This window comes from Nyctereutes procyonoides, unplaced genomic scaffold, assembly GCF_905146905.1.
Source record: "Nyctereutes procyonoides isolate TBG_1078 unplaced genomic scaffold, NYPRO_anot_genome, whole genome shotgun sequence".
Lineage (NCBI taxonomy): Eukaryota > Metazoa > Chordata > Mammalia > Carnivora > Canidae > Nyctereutes > Nyctereutes procyonoides.
The window spans coordinates 22,990,181-23,015,734 of NW_026575121.1; the positions used below are offsets into that span (position 1 = coordinate 22,990,181).

Consider the following 25,554-nt stretch of genomic DNA (forward strand, 5'->3'; position numbering starts at 1 on the left):
AGCCTTTGGAGCAGTCATTCAAATATTTATTGATATCTAATAGATAATCAGCACCTTGTTAAGCTATGTCAAATCATGATAATTAAAAGTTCTAATAGTAAAATAGATGAATTAAAATGGAAATATTTTTAGAATATAATATGTGGTGCATTATTAAACTTTAATGAGTTTTTTTAGGAAGTGAATTAAAAACAAGGTAAATTTTTCATTTGTAATTTATGTTTCTATGGTATTTTAATGCAATGAACATGTATAACTTTTATAATTAGAGAAAAGAGATTTGAGGGACTATTTGAAAGTTATATTATTCTATATAGTACTTCATATATTAAAATACATAAATATATAATTTTGAAGAAATTTAGAAGTAAGCAAGACTGCAAAGACTTTATGGGGAGATTTTGCATGAAGTTTTGCTTTAGATTTAAGCAATCTGGATATTCTATCTCATAATCAGAGAAGATGAAGTTTTATTCTGGAGACTTACTCAATTTAAAAGTCATTCGAAGGATTCAGTGTCATTATAGGAATATCCATGTAGCCAGGTTGTACCAATGAAAATGAAATTCATTCCCCAGAGGCAAAAACATTGAGGAAAAAAAGAAATATATATTTTTTAAGTAAAAAAAAGGAGACTATCTCCAGAGAGCAAGATACATTATGTTCTTGACCTAAGAAAGCTATAGGATAAAGGCTCTTTGCTGAAGGACAAATGTAGAAAGAATACATGGCAAAAAATATTACTTTTCTATGGGAAAATAAACTATCCAGAGACCTAACAAAACTCAACTGACCACAGGGGGCCATTCAGTCTGAGACAGATTCCTATAGCTAGAGAAGCAGAACTAAAGTCAGTCAAAGGCCAGAGATCCAATCAGAGAAATGTCATTTTGAAAAATAGTGAGAAAAAGTACCATGTGAGCTTGGAGTTTCAGAAACTCCTTGGCATTTGCCTGGATAAAAAAGTTAATGGCTTTAGCAGAGCTTATATTTTTTGACAGATAGTTTCAGGGAGGAACTGGCAGATAATAATGAAATAGGGAAGAATGTGAAGGGGCATTCTTTGATGATGAGAAGAGAAGGGATCCAGAACAAATGTGGAGAACATTTTCTTCATTTTATCAAAAGATGAGATTGAACACTCAGGGGAGGATAAAAGCACTAACAGTGGAGAAGTAATTGTAGGGGAAGAAAGGTACTCAGTACCAAGTACAGGTTCTAAGTTAACACTGAGGACAGTGGAAAACTAGGATGAATAGAGAAAATTAGTAACATCACCAGACAGTACTGAAAACCACAAATTTATTTTCCAAGTTATACATGTCAACATAGAGCAAGAAATTGCATTTATGATAGGAGAGTGTAGGAGGGAAAGGAAAGCACAAATTTGAGTATTTACAATAATTAACCTAAAATGTAAAATAGATGAAGAGGAGAATGAGGAAAGTTTGCAGCTGGAAAATTGGGAAAAGGTTTTTCTAGTGCAGCTGATAGGTTGGCTGTCTTGATTAGGTTGAAATATGGGGTGAAGTGGGAGCGGATCGTAAAACACCTAACAAGCTCTGTAACTCAATATAGTTTCCCAGTACTATTAAGTGTATTTTCAGTTTGTGATGGAAGATGTGAAACCTCAACAGAGTACATGCTTGATTGAACAAGTAGTTAAACCAAAATGAAGTGTTTTATTAGTATTTATTTAGTATTAGTCCTGCAACTAAATCTGTCTAAATAAATCCCATGCAGAGGTACCATAATTTTTATTAATGTAATAATAAAAACCATGAGGATTTTTTTATTGTTTTTTGTTCTTGGTTTTGTTTTTGTTTTTTTAAATACAGGATTAGATTTGCCATCAACTTTATAAATTTTCGGCCACATAGATTTCTTAATGTGAAACATAGACTATAAGCTATTCAGTTACTTGTTAATGATGTCAAATTTGATTTCTCTGCCATTCAAGTACTCTCAAAAGTTTGCTGATGCAGCTGATATCTAAGAGCATGGGAAATAGGTTTGCTCCTCTTGCCTTAAAATTTTCCAAGATGCATTCTTGTATTAAGCTAGCTCACTGGAAATTATATACCTGAACCACATTACTCTGTCCCACCCCCACTACAAAATGCCTCTATGGAACAATATTAATTTATATTTAGTCTTCATCCAGAGATACTATTAAAGCAGAAAAAAGAGAAATGTCTTTTATTATCAATAATTTGATTGATTTGAAGGCTTACTGCAACAATATGTTAATGTGTCTATGGCAGATCAATCTAGGAAGCCTACAAGTGGAAGGTTATATTTCTCTTGATGACTTACTTTACTTTGGGCTGCTAGACAGTGAAGTTTGCTCATGCTGCAGATTACTTCTGTGCCCTGTTTGCTCAGTTCCTGACCTTTGCCCTTGTCTTCTCTTTCTTGTTTACTTTTATTCTTTTTTTTCTATATTTAATGTAAGCCTTCTTAAATTGATTTTGTTAATGACAATCTACCTATAAACAGCACAGTAAACCAGCAGATCATTCCTTGAACCAAATTAGCATAGTCAAAATCATTCCATTGGTTTTGTTTTTGTTTCATTTTGTAAGTTTTTATTTAAATTTCAGTTAGTTAATATACAGTGTACATTGGTTATAGGTATACAATATAGTGATTCAACATTTCTATATAATATCCAGTGCTTATTACAAGTGCACTCCTTAATCCCCATCACCTATTTAACCCATCCCTGCCTACCTCCATTTTGGTAATCATCAGTTTGTTCTCTATAGTTAAGAGTCCATTTCTTGCTTTGCTTCTCTCTCTCCCTTCCCTCCACCCCCCTTGGCTTTTTTGTTTTGTTTCTTAACTTTCACAAATGAGTGAAATCATATGGTACTTGTCTTTCTCTGACAGGTTTATTTCACTTAGTATAATACTTTCTAATTCCATCCATGTCATGCCAAATGGCAAGATTTCATTCTTTTTTTATGGCTGAGTTATACACACATGCGCGCGCGTGCGGGCGCGCGCGCACACACACACGAGTAATATTTAGAGTTTTCTATTTCTATTTTCTATTTCTATTCATATATATTTGAATACCTTCTTTATACATTCATCACTTAATGCACACATGGCCTGTTTCCATAATTTTGCTATTGTGGATAATGCTGCTATAAACATTGAGGTGCATGTACCTTTTTGAAATAGAATTTTTGTATCCTCTGTGTAATACCTAAAGTGTAATTGCCAGATCATAGGATATTTCTCTTTTTAACTTTTGGAGGAACCTCCATACTATTTTCCAGAGCAGCTACACCAGTTTACATTCCCACCAAAAGTGTAAGAAGGTTTCCCTTTCTCCACATTCTCTCCAATACCTGTTGTTTCTTGTGTTGCTTATTTTAGCCATTATGACAGATGTGAGGTGATAGATATCTCAATTGTAGTTTTGATTTGCATTCCCTGATAATGAATATTGTTGAGCATCTTTCCATGTGTCTGTTGGATATCTGGCTATCTTCTTTGGAAAAAAAAATGTCTGTTCATGCCTTCTGCACATTTTTAAACTGGATTATTTTTTTGGATGTTGAGTTTTATGATTTATTTATATATTTTGGATACAGACCCTTTATCAAATATGTCATTTGCATCTATCCTCTCCCATTCCACAGGTTGCCTTTTATTGACCATTTCCTTTACTGTGCAGAAGCTTTTTCTTTTAATAAAATCCCAATATTTCATTGTTGCTTTTGTTTCTCTTGCCTCAGTAAACATATCTAGTAAGAAGTTGCTACTGGTGATGTCAAAGAGGTTACTGCCTATGTTCTCTTCTAGAATTTTAATGGTTTCCTGTCTCACGTTTAGGTCTTTAATCCATTTTGAATATATTTTTGTGTATGGTGTAAGGAAGTGGTCCAGTTTCATTCCTTTCCATGTTGCAGTCCAGTTTTTCCAACACCATTTGTTCAAGAGACTTTTTTCGCCATTGGATATTCTTTCCTACTTTGTCAATGATAAATTGGCCATTTAGTTCTGGGTCATTTTGGGGTTTCTATAATATTCTGTTGGCATATGTATCTATTTTTGTGCCAGTACCATACAATTTTGATTATTAAAGCTTTCTAATATAACTTGAAGTCTGGAATTGTGATGCCTCCAGCTTTGCTTTGATTTTTCAAGGTTACTTTTGGCTATCTGGAGTCTTTAGAGGTTCCATATCAATTTTAGGTTTGTTCGCTCTAGTTTTGTGAAAAATTCTGTTGGCATTGTAGTAAGGATTGCATTAACTCTAGAATACATTAAATCTTGCTTTGGTTAGTATAGTATAAATATTTTAACAATATTTATTCTTCCAATCCATGAGCCTGGGATGTATTTCCCTTTTTTGTGTGTCATCTTTGCCAGTATTTTATAGTTTTCAGTGTACAGGTCTTGTACCTCCTTCATTAGGTTTATTCCTAGATATCTTATTTTTTTTGATGCAAGTGTAAATATATTGATTCCTTAATTTCTCTTTCTTCTGCTTCTTATTGATATATAGGAAGGCAACATATTTCCATATGTTAATTTTATATCCTGTAACTTTACTGAATTCATTTATCAGTTCTAGTAGTTTTTTGGTGGAGTCTTTAGAGTTTTCTATTTATAGTAACATGTCATCTACAAGTAGTAGAAGTTTGACTTCTTTGTTCCGTATTTGGATGCCTTTTATTTCTTTGTATTGTCTAATTGCCATGGCTAGGACTTGTAGTACTATGTTAAACAATAGTAGTGATTTGTTATATTGAGGTATGTTTATTATATTTATTATATTGAGGTATGTTCCCTCTAATTATACTTTGTTGAGGGTTTTCATCATGAACAGATGTTATACTTTGTCAAATGTTTTTTTCTGCATCTATTGAAAGGATCATATGGCTCTTACACTTTCTTTAATTAATGTGGTTTATCATGTTGATTGATTTGCAAATATTGAACCACCCTTGCAACCAAGGAATAAATTCCACTTGATTGTGGTGAATTATTTTTTTTAATATGTTGTTGGATTTGGTTTGCTGGTATTTTATGAGAATTTTTGCATCTATGTTCATCAGGGATATTGGCCTCTAGTCTATTTTTTAGTAGTGTTTATTTGCTTTTGGGATTAGGGTAATGCCAGTCTCATAGGATGAATTTGGAAGTTTTCACTCCTCTTCTATTTTTTTTTTTTGAATAGTTTGAGAAGAATAAGTATCAACTCTTCTTGAAATGTTTGCTAGGATTCCCTTGGTAAGTCATCTGGCCCTGGACTTTTGTTTATTGGGAGATTTTTTATTAACTGATCAATTTCTTTACTGATTACTGGTCTGTTCAAGTTTTCTATTTCTTCCTATTTCAGTTTTGGTAATTTGTATGTTTCTAGGAATTTATCCATTTCTTCCAGATTGCCCAATTTGTTGGTATATAAATTTTCATTAATATTCTCTTATAATTGTTTGTATTTCTGTGGTGTTCCTTGTGATCTCTCCTCTTCAATTTGTGGATTTATTTATTTGGGTCCTTTCTCTTTTCTTTTTAATAAGCCTGGTTGGGAGTTTATCAATTTTATTATTTCTTTTTAGGGACTAACTCCTAGTTTCATTGATCTGCTCTACTCTTTTGTTTGTTTCTGTATCATTTATTTCTGCTCCACTATTTATTATTTCCCTTCTTTTGCTGGCATTAGGCTTAATCTGTTGTTCTTTTTCCAGTTCCTTTAGATATATGATTGGTTTGTGTATTTTAATTTTTTCTTGCTTCTTGAAGTATGCCTGTATTGCTGTATACTTATGTCTTTTGACCACTTTTAGTGCATCTTTAAGGTTTTGGATTGTCATATGTTCATTTTCATTTCTTTCCATGCATTTTTTCAATTTCTTCTTTAATTTTCTGGTTGACTTGTTCATTCTTTAGTAAGGTGTTTTGTAGCCTCCATGTATTTGTGGTCCTTCCAATTTTTTTTCTTATGATTGACTTCAAGTTTCATAGCATTGTTATTGGGAAATATGGATGGTATGATCTCATTCTTTTTGTACTTGTTGAGGCCTGATTAGTGATCTAGTACGTGATGTTTCCTGAAGAATGTCCCATGTGAACTCAAAAAGAATATATATTCTGCTGCTATAGGATGAAATGTTCTGAGTATATCTGCTAAGTCCATCTAGTCCGGAGTGTCATTCAAAGCCATTCTTTCCTTGTTGATTTTCCGTTCAGATGATTTATCCATTGCTGTAAGTGGGGTGTTAAACTCCCCTATTATTGTATTATTATGAGTTACATCCATTTGTTTCTTATTAGTTGTTTATATATTTGGGTGTTCCCATCTTGAGTGCATAAGTATTTACTGTTATTATATCTTCTTGTTGGATTGTCCACTTTATGATCATATAGTGTCCTTCTTCAACTTCATTACAGTCCTTGTTTTAAAGTCTAGTTTGTCCAGTGTAAGTATTGGTACTCTGGCTTTATTTTGACATCCATTTTGCATGATAAATGTTTCTCCATCCCCTCACTTTCAATATGCAGATTCTTTAGGTCTAAAATGAATCTCTTGCAGGCAGCATATAGATGAGTCTTGTTTTTTTATCCAGTCTGACACCCTGTTGATTGGAGTGTTTAGTCTACTTACATTCAAAGTAATTATTGATAGGTATGTATTCATTGCCATTTAAGTACTTGTTCTGTCATTGTTTCTGGAGATTTTCTCTTCCTTGTCTTTGTCACTTTTGGGCTCTCCTTTGAACTCAAAGAGTCCCCTTTAATATTTTTACATGGATGATTTCATGGTCATGGAGTCCTTTAATTCTTACTTGGTAGGTAAACTCTTTCTCTCTCCTTCTATTCTGAATGATAGCCTTAATGAATAGAGTATTCTTAGCTGTAGGTTTTTCCCATTCTGAATATATCATGCCACTGCCTTCTGGCTTGCCAACTTTCTGTTGAGCAATCTCCAACTAACCTTATGGATTTTATCTTGTAGGTTAAGGACTTCTTTTGTCTTATTGCTTTAAGATTTTCTCCTTTTCACTATATTTTGCTAATTTAATTACAATATATCTTGCTATTGGCCTGCTTTTGTTGATTTTGGTGGGAGTTCTCCATGCCTTCTGGATCTGGATGTCTGTTTCCTTCCTCAGATTAGGGACGTTTTCTTGTTATTTCTTCAAATATATTTTTTGTCCCCTTTTCTTTCTCTTCTTTTTCTGGGTCTCCTATAATACAAATGTTCTGTTTTGATGGAGTCACTGAGTTCCATTATGCATGTTGCATAATTCTTTCTTTCTTTTGTTCAACTTCATTACTTTCCATTACTCTATCTACTACATCATCCATTCCTTTACTTCTTCCAGTGTGCTGTTAATTGCATCAAGTCTGTTTCCAGTCTCATTTATCATACCCTTTATCTCCTATTGAGTCTGTTTTTTTTTAACTCTTTTATCTCTGTGACATGGTTATCACTTATGTCTCCTATTCTTTACTCACACCAGTGAGTAAACATGTGATTGTTGCCTTAAATTCTCCATCAGGCATGTTACTTATATCTGTTTCATTAGATCTCTATTCATGGCCTTATCCTGTTCTTTCATTTGGGATAAATTCCTCCATCTTCATATTTTTTATAAGTCTCTGCCTTCTTTTGTGTTTTAGAAAAGTCAATTATTTCTCCTGATTCTGACAGTAATGGCCTTATGAAGAAGAGATTATGTATTGCCCAGGGCTTTGTGCTTTAGGGAATTTCTCCAGTGGGTGCTGCATTCAATCTTCTGTTGAGTTTTCATACTCTGTCCTTCAGGCTATTCATCTGCAGAGGCTCGCCTTGCCTTTTGTGGCCAGTGTTTGACTCTGGGATGAATGTGGTAAGTTTTAACTCGTGTACTCTGGTTTACTTGTGAAATGAGACCTGACACCATCTACACCAGAACTCAGGCCCCATGGAACTCTGTGATTGTGAGACATGATGTGGTGGGGGGTTTATGTTGGTTTTCTGAGGTAGGAATCCACTGTGTTAGGATTTAGGCAAGCATAACGGAGAAGGGCAGTCCCACCAGAGTATAGGGTGCTGAGGCTTAATGTATGCAAGTTAGGGCCCCACTGGTGGCACTGTGCTGCTTCCTACAGGTGGCTTTGTGTTTATTATGCGTGGGTCAGAATTTGCAATTTTAATTCATAGCTCATCTACATAAGATATCAGGATTTTATTCCAGTTTTATTTCAGGTTTGATGAACATTTAGTTTATTTTTCATGGTTCATATTTTTTCATTTACTAATATTTTGCCTGCTATTTCCTTGCTTGATATTTTCTTTTTGTACAAAATTCATGTTCCCTCAGAATATTCAAATCTTTGTCTCATTTTCTTTCACTTTATATTTTTGTTCTTAAGAAATTTTATGACTGTTCTTGATGGTATTCTTTCTTTTCTCTACCAGCTTCTTTAGGATGTTTTACTAATCACTAACTTTTAAAGTTTTCCCTGACATCTTGCAATGAAGTTTTTTTATAATTTTATAGATTTTTAATTTTATATATCTAATTTTATATATGCTCATTGGGGTTTATTAATTTGGCAAATTTTCTCTTTCACTTCTGAGACATTTTTTTCCTGGGAATTGTTTTCTCTTCCATTTCTCTCTTTTTTTAAAAAATTATTTATATTTGGATATTGTGCCCTTTGTATTGATTAATACTTTTTATCTAGTTTAATTTGCTATTTGTGTCTTTTTAAAATTCTGTTATTGGGCAGATATAGTCCGTTATGCATTCTAATTTCTATTGTGGTTTTTAAATATCTGCTGTCATGTTTCCAAGATCCTTTTTTCTCACAATGTTTTTTTTTACTATGTTTTTTAAATAACAATGTATTATTTAATTTACAGATGAAATATTCATAGTTTTGAATATTTTTTATATATTTAAAAATATACTCCTTGCATTTTGCCTTTATCTAAGAGTTCCTTATTTTTGTTTCTGTGTTTGTTTTATGTGTTTTGGCAACTGTCTTCCATGTTTTAAATTTTTCTTCAATATTGGGTAATTGTTAGCTCCTTGTTCATATGTGAGAGTGAAACACTAACATATTGTTTGAGGCTATGTGTATGTGGTGTAGAGGGACTTGTTTCATGTGTGTGCCTGTCTAAAGGCTGATTGAATAATGACCTTACCATTTCAAGGATAACCCTCGTATTTAGTATCATGAGAATTCTTTCTCTCCAGCAAGATAATTTTCCCCAGAGAGTTTATCTGCATTCTCTTACAGAGATTATAAATCAGGGTACCAAGATTTGGTGTCAAGCAAGGGAAGCAGAATCAGCTACATAATTTCAGAAACCCTTTATTAAAAAAATTATTAAGAATTTGAATAAAGCAGAAGTAAAACATTAAAACAAGAGTGAGATCATTCTGAATGTGGGCCCTGTGTGTGACTATTCAAGCACCTTACCAATAACACCAGCTCTAAGGGGAACAAGCTATGAGGGCAGACTATGAGGGCACTGTTCAGTTTGTATAATTTTACATAATCTTGTGGCGACTTGAGGTTCAGCACACTAGAAGTTCTCTGTTTATCTCTCCATAGATAACTCTTCTGTTTCCTACTGACAAGTGCCAAGGACAGTATTCTGACTATAGAAGAAAGTTAGTGGGGAAGTGATTCTGAAACCTAGGGCTTCTTATAAAGGTATTCAATAAACTATTCTGACTTCAGTCCTAGGTAGATGTTTTTTGTTTTTGCCTTTTTAAGATTAATTCATTTATTTTAGAGAGAGTGCTGCATGTATGAGTGGGTTGGGGAGGGGTAGCAGGAGAGAATCTTCAAGCCATTCCCCCACTGAGCACAGAGCCCCACCCAGGGTTCAGTCTCAAGATCCATGAGATCATCACCTGAGCCAAAACCAAGAGTCAGACACCGAACTGTGACTGAGTCACCCAGGTGCCCCAGTAGATGTTTTTAACTTTCTTTTTAATTAAAACCAAAATAGAAAATTCTTCTTTAAAAATGTGTAAAGTTTCTTGCTATAAAACAATTTAACTTTTTCTGTTCTTTGATCTTTTTCTTTTAAAAAAAAAAGATTTTATTTATTTATTCACGAGAGACACAGAAAGAGAGAGGCAGAGAGAGAAGCAGGCTCCATGCAAGGAGCCTGATGTGGGACTCAATCCTGGGTCTCCAGGATCACACCCTGGGCTGAAGGCGGCACTAAACTGCTAAGTCAACGGGGCTGCCCTCTTTGATCTTTTTTAACTGAAATAGACTTTAGAAATAATCTAAATAATTTCCCTCATTTTATAAACTAATTAACTAAAACTCATCTGTGTGACATGTACATCATCACATAGGTACATCAGAGCAAAACAATGTCACAAACTTTTAAAATTTTATATGGAGATTTTTTTGTTTTGTTTTTTTTTAAGATTTTATTTATTTATTTATTTATTTATTATTTATTTATTCATGAGAGACAGAGAAGGCAGAGGCATAGGCAGAGGGAGAAGCAGGCTCCTCAGAGGGAGCCCAATGTGGGTCTTGATCCCAGAACATAGGATCACACCTTGAGCTGAAGGCAGACACTCAACTGCTGAGCCACCCAGGCATCCCTTTAAGGAGTTTTTTGTTTTGTTTTGTTTTTTGTTTTTTAAGATTTTATTTATTAATGTGAGAGATACAGCATAAGCAGGAGGAAGAGGAGAAGCAGCAGAGGGAGAGGGACAAGCAGACTCCCCGCTGAGCATGATCCCAGGACCCTGAGATCATGACCCAAGTTGAAGTCAAACACTAACCAAATGAGTCACCCGGGTACCCCAAGAGTTTTGTATTTAATACTTAGTGGCTATCATTTAAGCATTGACAGTTTATTTTCCTTAAAGATTTTAGACATCAAAGTATATTTGTCTACGTGGAGAAAAATGTATACAGAGGAAAAAGTAATGCCTTTCACACACTGTAAGAATTCACAAATAGTTTTTGATTATTAATAGCAAGTCAGGATCCTGGATTTGGCATTACATTTTGATGTGACAAAATGAGCATCCTCATTATTAAATGCTCATTATGAAATTATTAAATGCTTAATTTTAAATATAGAAAGATTTATTCTGTTAGGGAAATAAAGAATAAAACTAAATTATTATAAAAATGTTTTTATATTTACTGTGTATTTTTTCTGTTTATGAGTATTCCTGGATTACTCTCTCTAGATTGCAGTTACAAAAACAAACAAAACAAAAGCCTCATTGTAACCTAATGTGCATTTTTCCTGTATCTTTTCCAATTAGTGATAACTTTTCTTATCTTGTCTCTTAGAACAGAACTACAATAATAATAAATACTAGTAACATTATCTGAAGTAAATACTTTCAATTGAGTTTTATAAATATTTTCCTAAGCCCAGGTAAATATGAGTGAGCATAAACAGAAGAATATTATCATCTATTTTATTTGTAGAATATAAATATTTGATTCTTTTAGTGAGTCTTAAATACTGAAAACTTACACTTTGGAACCATTGCTGAGGAAAAGCAATGCCTGCGTCTTAATTCTTATCCTTTCAGCATTCAACTAAGATTTATATATCTATAAATTTCTATTTAAATCAGTCTTATTCTTGAGTCCATCTTACTGTGTTTTAGTAATAAATGGAGTTACTTGTTTTGAAATATGAAGACCAAAGTAGAACTTCTTGTCATTTTCTTTCCAGTAGTTTAGGAAGCTTTTTCCATGTACAGAATGAAATCCAGTGCTTTTTAAAGTCAAACTTTACATTGCTATGTTATTTCAGAAAAAGCTCATCTGGTGTTTGTCCAGGGAGATGAGCTCACACAGCACAGTATTAAAAAGGAACCATGGAGGAAAAAAAAAAAAAAAAGAACCATTAAACACTGGTAGACAAAAAAGACAACTTTTTGTTGTTGGTTTATCTCTTATGCATATACATGTCAAAACAAAGTTTTCTTTCCCAAATTTAAACTCAAAGAATTTTATCATACATTTGACAATGATGTTTTTCTCATATCATCAAAATTCTTTTCTTAATTTTATTTAGCACTATATTTAGTTTTCAAGTTAAAATATCCACCATCGTCATGTGCTTACTTAGTTGTAAGAATATCTCCTTATTCCTCTCTCACTAGTACACATGGCATTTATGTTGTAGTAGCAAAATATAGATATGACATTTTAATTACAAACATGACTCCTTTTCAGATTTACAAAATTCTTAGTGATACATTTATAGTACTTGTAAAAATATGCTGAATGTTACAAATACTATTATTAAATTGTACTAATCTTAGAAATTTAGCTACATAGATAACCATGAAATGAAGGATAAAAAAGAAAAAGTGGCTAACGTGTATTAAATTCTCGTTTGGTAATGTTCCCTTTGCATAGATTGTCATATTTAATCTTTATAAAACCGCTTTGAGAAAAGTATTATTTTATGTTTTTAAATTTTATTTGAAAGAGAGAGGGAGAGATAGCGAGAGAGCACAAGTTGGGAGGAGAAGGAGAAGCATGATCCCTGTGAGCAGGGAGCCCAACACAGGGCTCAATCCCAGGGCCCTGGGATCATGATCAAGCTGAAGGCAGACACTTAACCAACAGAGCTCACCCAGAAAGTGTTATTTTTAATGAGAGAAACAAAGAAGTTAAATAACATGCACTAACAAACAAACGTGACAAAAATCAGATCTAGAATACAAATCCAAGATATTCTAACTTTTGAGCCTCACATGACTTCGAGTAAGAATTTTAAACGATGATGAAGAATAGAGAATGTGGTTGGAAGTTAAAGATAAATCAGTTAAGAAAGATGAAAAGAGTAGACTTAAAAGAATAGATGGCAAAATTAAATGTGTTAAAATCTTGCTATATGGTGAAAGAAAGTTTTAATTAAAAAAATATGTTCTTGGAAACTATGAGGAAAATAAATATGTTTTAGTTAAAGTCAAAGAAGGTCATTATGGGTTAGGTAGGACGGGAAAGCAGTTCGTAAAACTACCAAATTTCTCAGTGGACTTTTGCTACCATGCTTGGCACTAACACAAGTCCTCTAATGAGTTTGAAAGAGCATTTGTGTCTGGAGAATACTAAATATGTCGGACTAAACAGGGAAACCAGAGAGGATGGACTCAGTTATCAAACAGCATGACAGATTAACCTGATTTAGATACTTAACTTGCTAACTAACTCCAGTATAACTGGATCATCCCAACTTTAAAGAGTTTCTATAAATTCACTAGTTAACAAAAGTCAAATGAATAGTATCTGTAGTTTTGTTATTCAGGTTCCAACAGGAAAGAGTTCACATACTCATGTAAGGATGCTTTCAATCATTATTTTTTTCAAGTAAAGGAACAGATTTAAAGATGTATGCAGTGTAGATGGTAACCATAGGGGAGAGTGTTGTAGTCTAGGACGAGTGGTACCAAACATTTTATCAAGCCTAAGCCTGAAAAGTCAACCAAATGAAGAAAACTCTGTCTTAAGAGAAGTGATTTCCGCTTAAGAGACACAAACAATAAAGGGGTCCCTGGGAGAGAGTATATTTTGAGGAATTAATACTCTGGCCTAACTTTTGTCTCTTCAGTTGTCTTCAGTGACTTCTCATTGGCTGAATGCAATTCACAACCTAAAGAAAGGGATAAATAAATAAATAAATAAATAAATAAATAAATAAATCTCCACATAAGGAGAGAGCCTGCTGGAGATGCATAAGGTTCAGGGAGGAAAAGGGAAGGTATCTATCTACCACAGTAACTGTCAGCCATAGCTACATCTCCTATAATTGCCTCTAGGTTCTCTGAGTTTATATCTGTATATTTTCTGCATAACCCTTTATCTTCTTCTCTCTCCAAAACTTCTTATGCATTATGTCCAATCCTCATTCTCAGCTGTTTATCTTAATTTCTAGGAGCAATCAGAAGACAACTTCCACCAGCTCCCAGTAGCAGTTATACAGGCACATCTCATTTTATTGTCCTTTATTTTGTTATGCTTTGCAGATATTGCACTTTTTACAAATTAAAGGCTTTTGGCAACCCTGTGTTGAGCAAGTCTACCAAAACACCATTTTTCCAAAAGCATTTGCTCACTTCATGTTTCTGTCACATTTTGATAATTCTTGCAATATTTCAAACTTTTTCATTTTTATTGTACTTATTATGGTGGACCTATAATCAGTGATCTTTGATGTCACTTTTATAATTGTTAGAGACCATCATGAAATGTGCCGATGTAAGACAGCAAACTTAATCGATAAATGTATATATTCTGACTGGTCCACTGACTTGCCATTCCCCATTTTCTCCTTCTCCTTGAGCCTCCATGTTCCTGAACACAATATTTAAATTATGCTAATTAGTAACCCTAAACAACCTCTAAGTGTTCAAGTGAAAGGAAGAATGACATGCCTCTCACCTTAAATCAAAATCTAGAAATTTTTAAATTTAGTCAAAAGCTGAGAGGGGCCAAAAGCTAAGCCTCTTATTGCAAGTAGTTAACCAAGTTGTGAATGCAAAGGAAAAGTTCTTGAAAGAAATTAAAAGTGCTACTCCAGTGAACACACAAATAATAAGAAAATAAAACAGCCTTATGGCTGACACGCAGAAAGTTTTAGTGGTCTGAATAGAAGATCAAAGCAGACATAACATTCCCTTAAGCCAAAGCCTAATCCAGACCAAGGCCCTAACTCTCTTTAATTCTATGAAGACTCAGAGAGCTGAGGAAGTTGCAAAAGAATACTTTGAAACTACCAGAGATTAGATTAGTTCATGAGTTTTAAGGAAAGAAGCTGTCTCCATAACATAAAAGTGTAAGGTGAAGCAGCAAGCCCTAATGTAGAACTTGTAACAAGTTACCCAAAAGATCTACTAGGGTCATTAATGAACATGGCTATACTAGACAATAGATTTCCAAAAGAGAAGAAACAACCTTCTATGAGAAGATGCCACCTATGACTTTCATAGCTAGGGAGAAGTCAATGCCTGGCTTCAAAGCTTTAAAAGACGGGCTAAGTCTCTTGGTAGTGACTTTAAGTTGAAGCCTATGCTAGTTTATCATTCAAAAAAGTCTGAGGGCTCTTAAGAATTATGTCGAATCTACTCTGCCTATTCTCTATAAATGGAATAACAAAGCCTATAAGACATCACATCTGTTTATAACATGGTTTACTGAATATTTTAAGCTCACTTTGAGACCTAGTACTAAGAAAAAGATTGCTTTCAAAACATTACTATTAATTGAAAATGCATGTGGTCACCTAAGAACTCTGATGGAGATGCACAAGGAAATTAATGTTTTCATGCCTGCTAACACAATATCCATTCTTCAGCCTATGGATCACTGAATGATTTTTACTTTCAACTCTTATTACTTAAGAAATACATTCATAAATCTCTAGCTACCATAACTGCCATAGTGATTCCACTAATGGATCTGGCCAAATAAATTGAATACCTTCTAGAAGGGATTCACCATTCTAGGTGCTCTTTAGAACATGTGTGATTCATGGGAAGAGGTCAGAATATCAACATTAGCTGAAGTTGGAAAGAAGTTGATTCTGACCCTCATGGATGACTTTGAAGGGCTGAAGATGTTAGTGGAAGAAGTAATTGCAGATGTGGTAGAAATAAAAAGAGAATTAAAATTAGAAGTGGGGGGGCACTGGGTGGCTCAGTCAGTTAAGTGTCTGCCTTTGGCACAGGTCATAATCCTGGAGTACCAGGATTGAGCCCCATGTGGGACTCCTGCTCAGTGGAGAGTCTGCTTTTCCCCCTGTCCCTCATGCTGCTCGTACTTGCTCTTTCTCTTGTGCTCTGTCTCTCTCTCGAATAAATAAATAAAATCTTAAAAAAAAAAATTGAGCCACTTGGGTGGCTCAGTGGTTGAGTGTCTGCCCTTGGCTCAGGTCACGATCCTGGGGTCCTGGGACAGAGTCCTGCATCAGGCTCCTCATAGGGAGTCTGCTTTTCCCACTGCCTATGTCTCTGCCTCTGTCTCTCTATGTCTCTAAAGAATAAATAAGTAAAATCTTTAAAAAATAAAAAAATTAGTAGAGCCTGAGATGTGTCTGAATTGCTGCAATCCCTTAATAAAACTTTAGCAGCTGAGGATTTTCTTCCCTTTTTTAAAGAAAGGAATAATATATAATATAATATAATATAATATAATATAATATAATATAATATAATAATATATATATACAGACATACATACACATATATAAAACACATCTTCTCTATCCATTCATCTGTTGATGGACATTTGGGCTCTCTCCGTATTTTGGCTATTGTGGACATTGGCACCATAAACAGTGGGGTGCATATTCCCTTGACATGGAATCTACTCATGATGAAGATGCTGTGAAGATTGTTGTAATGACAAAAAAAGGATTTAAAATGTTACATAAACTTGGTTGATAAAGCAGTGGCAGCATTTGAAAGGATTGACCTTACTTTTGAAAGAAATTCTGTGGGCAAAATGCTGTCAATCAACTTTGAATGCTATAGAAAAATAATTCATGAAATTATGAATTGATGCAGCAAACTTCATTGCTGTTGTATTTTTAAAAATTGCCACAGCCACACTTAACAACCATCACCCTGATGAGTTAGTAGCCATCAATACTGAGGCAAAACTCTCCCAGCAAATGGAGTACAATTCTCTGAAAGCTCAGATGATGGTTATCATACTTTAGCAATCAAGTATTTTTTAATTAAGGTATGGTATGTGTTTTTTCAGACATAAAGCTATAGTACACTTAATAGAATACAGTACAGTGTAAACATAACTTTTATATACCTTGGGAAACAAAAAACTTCATAGGACTCACTTTATTGCCATAATCTGGAAGTGAACCTGTAGTATCTCAGAGACAATCCTTTATCTCACTACCTATGTATGTATATATGTGCTCTGCCTTCCTTAGTATTACTATGGATGATCTATTGTTAGAGGACCTGAAGATCAAATCATTCACTTATACATTAAGTTTCATGCACTTGTATCTCCTCAAGTGTATCACTAAAAAGTACACTATTTTCTCTGTATCATAATTTTTTTCTTTCCATATTGAATTATTTCTATCAACATAGCAAAGATACAATTCATTTTTTATTAAGACAAATCCTCTGCTAATTGTTGGGAAACAGTTCCTTATGAGTCTGTCAGTTTGTACCCATCTTACAAACTGAAGCACAAACTTACTTTCACAATAATGTTTGTGTGGGAAGCAGATTTGGGCAATAAAGATCATGTCTCCTACTGGACCAAAGGGAACTTTGCAATAACCTTTTATAGAAGACTCAGGTTCCTTAAGCTCAGGCTTATTCTGTAACTCAAGCCCCTGCATGTAGGAATCCGGGCTCAGAGGACAGACATAAAAATGATGAAATTACAGCTACTGCCATTGCTGTGAATAATAAACTATCTTTCATCTCTGACCCAGTAGTGTTGGGTCTTCTACTAGCATCCACGAAATTGTAGCATGCTAACTTGTAAGATTGAAGTAAAGTAAAATGCAGACCCTTTACTTTTATGAGCATCAATCTCATTTATCTGATACACCACCCTTTGAGACAAAACTAACCGAAAACCTTGTCTATATTTGTTATCTCAAATTCGACTCCTCCAATTCTGATTGTATTACTACACAGAAACTGCTTCTATCAAAATTTGACCTAAAAAACCTTTAATCCAATGATCATTTCTTAGGTCTCCTCTTTCATTATTTATAACCAATATTTATAACCAATATAACCAATATACTTCTGATCGCACTTTTCCTCCAGTCTCAAGGTCTTTTTTCACTTTGCATCCAGATCAATACCAGTGTGTTTTTGGTCCTTTCATACCAGATTCTAATTTTCAGTATCCTTTGCAGATTTTTCTTTATTTTTTAATCTCTTAAGATTCTGTTCCTTATGATGCAAGGGCTCAATCTTGAAACACTTCTCTTTGCTTTCTACATGCGATTTCTGGAATATCTATCTCTTTTAGCATCATGACTTTAATTATCTGTCCACACTGACAACCAGCATATTTATATCTACATCCCAGAACTCTTGAGCTACACATTTACTTCCAACTGCTTGACACATTCACTTGGAAGTAAAATTGGCATATCAAACTTAACATGTTTAAAACTGTACTACATGTTTCCCCCATAAGCCTGTTCCTTTCACAACCTTTAATTCCATATAATGTCAGCCACATCCTTTAAATTGTTTAAGCCAAGAACCTTGAAATTTTCCTTAACTTCTTTTTTTCTCATGTCATGAATATAATCTTTCCACAATTTCCTTTGTCTCTTCCTTATATTTAGTTATATTTAGACCATATACTTTCCTATTACCTCTATTGCTATACCTGGTCTAAACTACTATAATCTCTTATCTAGAATACTGCAATAGTCTCTTAACAGATCGGAATATTTCTGTTCCTCCTCATAAAGCTTATTTTCACCAGAGTAGCTAGAATAACCCTGTTATCCTATAAAATGAAATCTTCGCTTCTGTGCTTATACCTCTATTGGCTTCCCACCTCACACAAAGTATAAAGCGTAATCCTTACAGTGACCAGGAGGACTCTTTTATCTCACATTATCTCTTTTACTCTCTGACTCACTCTGCCCAATCCATGTTGGCTTCTTCAGTGATCCTTAGATATTCCAGTACATTTATTTTCAAAATATTTAAACTTATTCCAGATATACATAAAGCTTACTCCTTCATATCTCTTCAGATCTTGGCTCAAATGTTATCTTTTCCCTTAAACTTCTAATGTTCTGACCCCTGGGACATCCTATAAATATTTTTCCCTTCCTTATCTCTGATATAATTTCACATAACTTCCATTTTAACTTAAATATTAACAGCTAGAATGTAGGTTCTATGGAGAAATTATTGTGTTTTTTAAAAAATTATTCTATAATCATGACATTTACTATAGTCCCTGGCACATAACTGCTACTCAGTAAATATTTGTCAGATGAATGATTTACTTTATATATATGTATTTGGACATATCTCAGAAAGCCTTCCATATATTAATCAAATTATTTTAGGGAATATTCTGAAAATGAATAAAACATTTTTCTTTCCTTTCAAGTGAAAATCTTTGATCAGTGCTGTTTTCTAGACAGTATTCAGTGAAATATTTAATTTAGTTACTATCCATAGTAGTTTATCATATTTCATCAACTTTTAGTTGTTCATTGGTCTATGTTTTATGTAGTTAAATGACTCTTAAGCTATATTCCTGCTCTCAAGGCTAAGGTCAGTGCTTGTAAGTGGCAAGTTACCACTTTTATTTTATGCCAACATATTTTTTTCTTGGTATTAAGGATCAGATGCTCTCTTTTGGAGTATTCAGAATTTATTTTTTTTTTATCTTCAGTATCCAGGTCTAATTTGTTATGCCTTTAAATGCTGTTTTATGTGTGTGTATTGTGCATGTGTATGAAATCTGAATTTGTCCAATTATGCGAGTGGTTGTTGAGAGGAAAAAGAAATGTAGAAGGGAGTGAGTGCCTTTAAGCATAGAAAGAGGGGGAGAAGTTTAATCAGATGGAGATTAAGTCTAAAGATTGTTGTTATGAGTTCAGGTGTATTTGCCAGAAAAACATGTTAAAGTAAGAACTTCTAGTATCTGTGAATGTGACCTTATTTCAAAGTAGAGCCTTTAAAGATGTATTTAAGTTAAGACAAGTCTGGGCAACCCAGGTGGCTCAGTGGTTTAGCGCCGCCTTAGGCCCAGGGCGTGATCCCGGAGACCCAGGATCGAGTCCCACGTCAGGCTCCCTGCATGGAGCCTGCTTTTCCCTCTGTGCCTGTGTCTCTGCCTCTCTCTCTCTCTCTCTCTCTGTCTCTCATGAATAAATACATAAAATATTTTTAAAAATAAAATAAGTTAAGATGAGGCAGTAGAGTGGGTTCTAATCCAGTACCAATCCAATGTAACACCCATAACTGGTGTCTTTATAAGAAAAGAAGAGATATATAGGGAGAACATCATGTGAAGATGGACACAGAGGTTGGAATGATGTATGAACAAGCCAAGGAACACCAGGTATTTCCAGCCATCACCAGAAGTTAAGAGAGGCATAGAACAAATTCTGAGCCTATAGAAGGAACCGACCCTGCCAACACCTTGAGAGAATAAACTTCTGTTTTTTTTAAGCTACCTGGTTTAAAAGTATTGTGGTATTTTGTTATGGCAACCCTAGGAAACTTATACAATTGGAATGCCTAGAAAACAATGGAGAAACTCATTATGTACCATTGAATAGATGGTATACCATGATAGCAAAGGGAATGGATACCTACCTAGTCAAGAAGCTGTATCTTGGACACTGTTGTCCAAATCTCACCAGCAGCTCCCTGGCTACCTACTGTGATATGTGAATGGCATACTACTTTACTATACCTGCTTGTATCCCAAAAGCTAAGACAATGAGTTTTTTGTGTGTAACACTAGTGGACAAATGAATCATTGTTTTTAAATATGGCCCTGGGGCCTTGAAAACCTCTAGGGAGAAGGAGATTTTGAAAAGCCATTAATAATGATGTACAATAATTTCTTCACAACCGTAAAGCGGGAAAGCTTGAATTTGTGTTTTATTTAAGTTGTGAGCATTTGAAAATATGCTATAGAGTTTATATTTGAGATTGTCATCGAGATACAGATTGGCCGCATATATAAAATCCATATTATTGGAACAGAATATAACTGTTATATTTTCCTTTTAGTTATCTGGATATTATTAGCTAAATTGTTTTATCTGTATTACTTGGATTTTTGCTTAAATAATCCCTCTTGAAAGTTAGTGCCTTGGATTTATAAATCCATGTATTTAAGACCTCATTGAGTTACTATCATATAACTTAACATTCAGAGTTTTTTAAATTTCATTACTTCTGTAAAATATGAATAACACTATGTAATTATTAGAAATGACTAGGCTGATAATATAAATTATTTTAATTAAAAAGTGTCATTATAGTTTAAGCATGAGGAAGAGTCCTCAACCCAGTTAATCTGCAAGAGTTGATTATCTCTTTCGAGAAATTCTGGAAAAGGGTTTAAATCTTTAAGAGTTTAAATTATTTAGCAGAGCATCTCATATCATCAATTGCAACCTAAAAAAAAAAAACCTCCAAATGAAATAATGATCAGAATTCTTTATATATATGAAATTATATCATCATTTTTTGTTCTTAAAGGTTTCCACTCTTTTTTTAAATATTTATTTATTTTAGGGGGTGAGGGGCAGAGGGAGAGGAACAGTCTTAAGCAGACTCCATGCTGAGTGCAGAGCCCAACACAGGGCTCAATCCCACAACCCTTAAATCACCACCTGAGCCAAAACCAAGAGTCAGATGTTTAACCGATTAAGCCACCCAGGTCCCCGGGATTCCACTATGTCTTATCCAAACAATTTGAAAGGAATATTTTTGTTGAAAGCAATCTATTTAATTTGTGCAGAATGACTATCAGGCCAATTAAACTTGACTATAAATAATGAAATCTATTAACTTCTTCTGAAGAATTTTTTAAAAAATAGTAATTAGGTCTGCCTTCCCACAGGACAATGAAGAAGCAAAAGGGTAAGTGTTGACAGTATCCTGGGCCCTACCTAGGAGAATGTGTTCTGTTTAGAGACAAATGCTTAGGTCTACTGTTATATTGGAGTTGTTGTGAATTTTCTACTGTCTTTGACTGGGGACCTTAACCTGAAATAGGGACTCATGTGCAAGTGACATATTATGAAAATCTGACAAGAGTGGAGGGGAAGTTTGTCAAGGATGAGGAAGAAGCCAGTATAGAGTGAAAGGTCAGGATAAGTCTGATTTCAGTGTCATTTTAGCAAAAGAATTTTGCTAAATTTATACCTGTGACAATATTTAATATTTTGATAACTGGAAATATTTGTTAACACTAAATATACAGTAAGCAGTGACTTTCTTTCAAGATATTTTTGAAGAATTGCAGTTGTATCTCTGAAAGATTCATCAGTTACTTTCTCTTTTCAGCGATTATTACAGAAGTCTACAGACAGCTACACCCATAACAGCAAGTTAAACGCTTCATCTTCTACGATATATTATTTGAAGTACTACATTTTTCAATTTATTTCAGGATAAACTGATAAAATTTCTATATTGGCCTTAAATTCAGCAATTCCACTAAGTTGAATAATTTTATCTTCATTCTGCAGTTGCTTAGATACCTCTGGGTATTTCCTGGTTTTATCTTTTTTGCCAGAAGTATTTATGCATTAAACTTGGACCAGAGATACTTTAACCAACTTGATCTTTATTATACAGGTGTACGGGTTACTACTTAGACAGAGATTAACAAGCCAGTGAAAGTGCTCTCTGGGGATAGTGAGTCCACTATGTTGAGAGGGTCAAATGCATTATCCATTTCAAATTCTAGAGGCTAGAAAACAACTTTAACATATTCTATGTCCCACTGCAACTACTGTCATAATGTGTATCTCTGGGCATGCTGTGCTTTCTATCATTATTTAATTCCAAGCAATAATAACATTTATAAAACTAAGCCTTTAGCAGAATTCAATAATATTTAAATGTTCTATTGTCTGGCTTAGAAAAAAGTCCTTGGACTCTCTCTATATATATATGTATGAAAACAGCATCAGGCAGTTATTTCAATGTGTTGAAAGTTCAATATTTTGCAGAAAAAAAATCAAGGTGCTACAATTATTAAAAGGGAGTGATTAGACAACTGATTTTCAAGATAAATTAGTAGAATTTTATCAGAAATGCAGTTGTATTTACTATATAAATATAAGGGTAATGAAATAAATATTAGGATTTGGCATGCATTTTCTATAGAAATAATCGTTATAATATTTCTCTATTGTATTTTCTAGTAGAATTGTAGAAGTTATATAGTATCTTCTTAGTCTAGGTGCATATGCTATAATGACCATGATAAAAATTGAAAATATAGATAAAGCAGATGATCTGCATATTTTAAAAGTTGTGGTATTATAGAACATTATTTAAAATATTGAGTCCCTTTGTAATCAAACTTAGTCTTTCAAAGTATAACATTTGGCTACATTTTTAAAGAAAACACTTTAGAGGTAATTTTTGGTTCTAAAATATGTTTTTCTAACCCACAAAAAATAAAATTTATCATTGCCGTGATTTCTTTTTACCATATCTGATTTATTGAATCAAAAATACAAAAAAAAATACAATGAAACTTGAAATTGTCTCCTGTCAAAACCATGGAATACAAAAAAATTTCAGCACGTATTATTGCTCTTTAAAAATAACCTAAGATGATTTAAAATAGTAATTTATACTTAGCGGGTTTTTTACTATGAGATTGCCCTCTATATGCAACAAAAACAAAATGTTGTGTATCTTCTGTTCCCAACTTATTTCTCTTCCTTTTCTTATTCAAAGCATTCTCTTTCCTTGAGATGTTTCTTATTTTCTGTGCCCTTATTACTGAAAAGATAGTATTTTTAACCTATTTTTTTGCTTTTTCATTAGAATTTCTTAAACTTGTTTATATTCAACTTTTATCGTCCTATCATTTTCAGGATTAGTTTTAATTCTGCACTTTCACATCAGTAAAAGTAAATTTAGTACAATAAGTGAATTTATCCTTCCTAATAAATAATGAAATTATTAAAACTTATTTAGTTAGCTTTGTGGAAACAGCCTATAAAAAGTGTGAAATTTGCTTTACTCTTTTTCATAAAAAAAAATCCATTAATTCATTTTATGTCCTACATGAAATTAAAGTGATACTTTTTAAAATTATTATTTTCCAAATGTATCACTTATTTTTGTATAATTCTTTTTTTAAAAGATTTTTATTTATTTATGAGAGACACAGAGAGAGAGAGATAGAGACATAAGCAGATGGAGAAGCAGGCTCCATGCAGGGAGCCCGGTGTGGGATTCGATCCTGGGTCTCCGGGATCAAGCCCTGGACTGAAGGCAGCGCTAAACCGCTGAGCCACCTGGTCTGTTCTGTATAATTTATTCTTTAAATGATCTAAACAAAACAAGACATGAATATGGAAATTATAATTACCAAAGCTAATTTCCTTAAGAAAGGTCCTTCTACCTTTCAGTTATAGATTTTTGACACTGTCCATCACCTCTGGCTTCAGCCAGGTCTTCTTATTATTTACCTTATCTCAGCTGTCACTCAGGAATTATTCTTTCCTCTATAGGTACCATATAAAAACCCTGAATCTTTGGGGCACCTGAGTGGTGCAGTCAGTTAAGCAACTGACTCTTGGTTTCAGCTCAAGTCATGTTCTCAGGGTCGTGGTATCAAGCCCCACATTGAGCTCTGCAGTCAACAAGGAGTCTGCTTAAGACTCCTTGTCCTCTCTCCCTCTGCCTCTCCTCCCCAAATAAATAAATAAATCTTAAAAAAAAAACCTCAAATCTTCCAGTTTTATACAATCACTTCATATAAACTTGTGTAGTTATTTTGGCTTAGTACTTGACTTTGTACTATTCTTTCTCCTAAAATTTGTATGAAAGCACAAAAGACCTTGAATAGCCAAAGCAACCTTGAAAAAGCAAAGCAAAGCTGGAGATATCACAATTCTGGATTTCAAGTTATATTAAAACAGTGATCAAAACAGTAGAAAAACAGACACACAGATCAATAGAACAGAATAGAAAGCCCAGGGTGCCTGAGTGCCTCAGTGGGGTAAGCGTCTACCTTCAGCTCAGGTCATAACCCCAGGGTCCTGGGATCAAGTCTCACATCAGACTTCCTCCTCAGTGGGGAGTCTTCCTCTCCCTCTTCCTCTGCCCCTCTCTCTGCTTGTACTCTCTCATGCACTCATGCTCTCTCTCTCTTTCTCAAATAGATAAATAAAATCTTAAAAAAAAAGAATAGAAGGTCTAGAAATAAACCCACTCACTATATGATCAATTAATCTTTGACAAGGCAGGAAGGAATATACAATGGGAAAAAAAAGATGTGTTTCCAACAAATGGTGTTGGGAAAACTGCAGCAACATGCAAAAGAATGAAACTGAACCACTTTCTTACACCATGCACAAAAATAAATTCGAAATGGATTAAAGACCTAAATGTGAGGCAGAAAACCATGAAAATCCTAGAGGAGAACACAGGCGGAAATCTCTTTGACATTGGCAGTAGCAACTTTCTTACTAGATGTGTCTACTGAGGCAAGAGAAACTAAAGGAAAAATTAACTATTGGAACTTTATCAAAATAAAAACTTCTGCACAGTGAAGGAACAATCAACAAAACTAAAAGGCAACTTTCAGAATGATAGATACATGCAAATGAGAAGATACATGCAAATGACGTATCTGACAAAGCATTTGTACCCAAAATATATGAAGAAATTCTACACTTCCACACCCAATAAACAAATAATTCAGGTAAAAGAGAGGAAGACATGAATACATATTTCTCCAAAGACATCCAAATGGCCAACAGAGACATGAAAACATGCTCAACAGCATGCATCCATCATCAGAAATACAATTATAAACTACAAGGAGGTATCACCTCATACTTTT

At 33.8% G+C, this 25,554-nt stretch overlaps 1 pseudogene; it reads left to right on the forward strand.

Moving 5' to 3' along the window:
* LOC129516448 (tigger transposable element-derived protein 1-like) overlaps positions 1-16,607 on the forward strand; it is a 150,925-nt pseudogene extending 134,318 nt beyond the window's left edge.
* Positions 16,608-25,554: the final 8,947 nt, after the last annotated feature.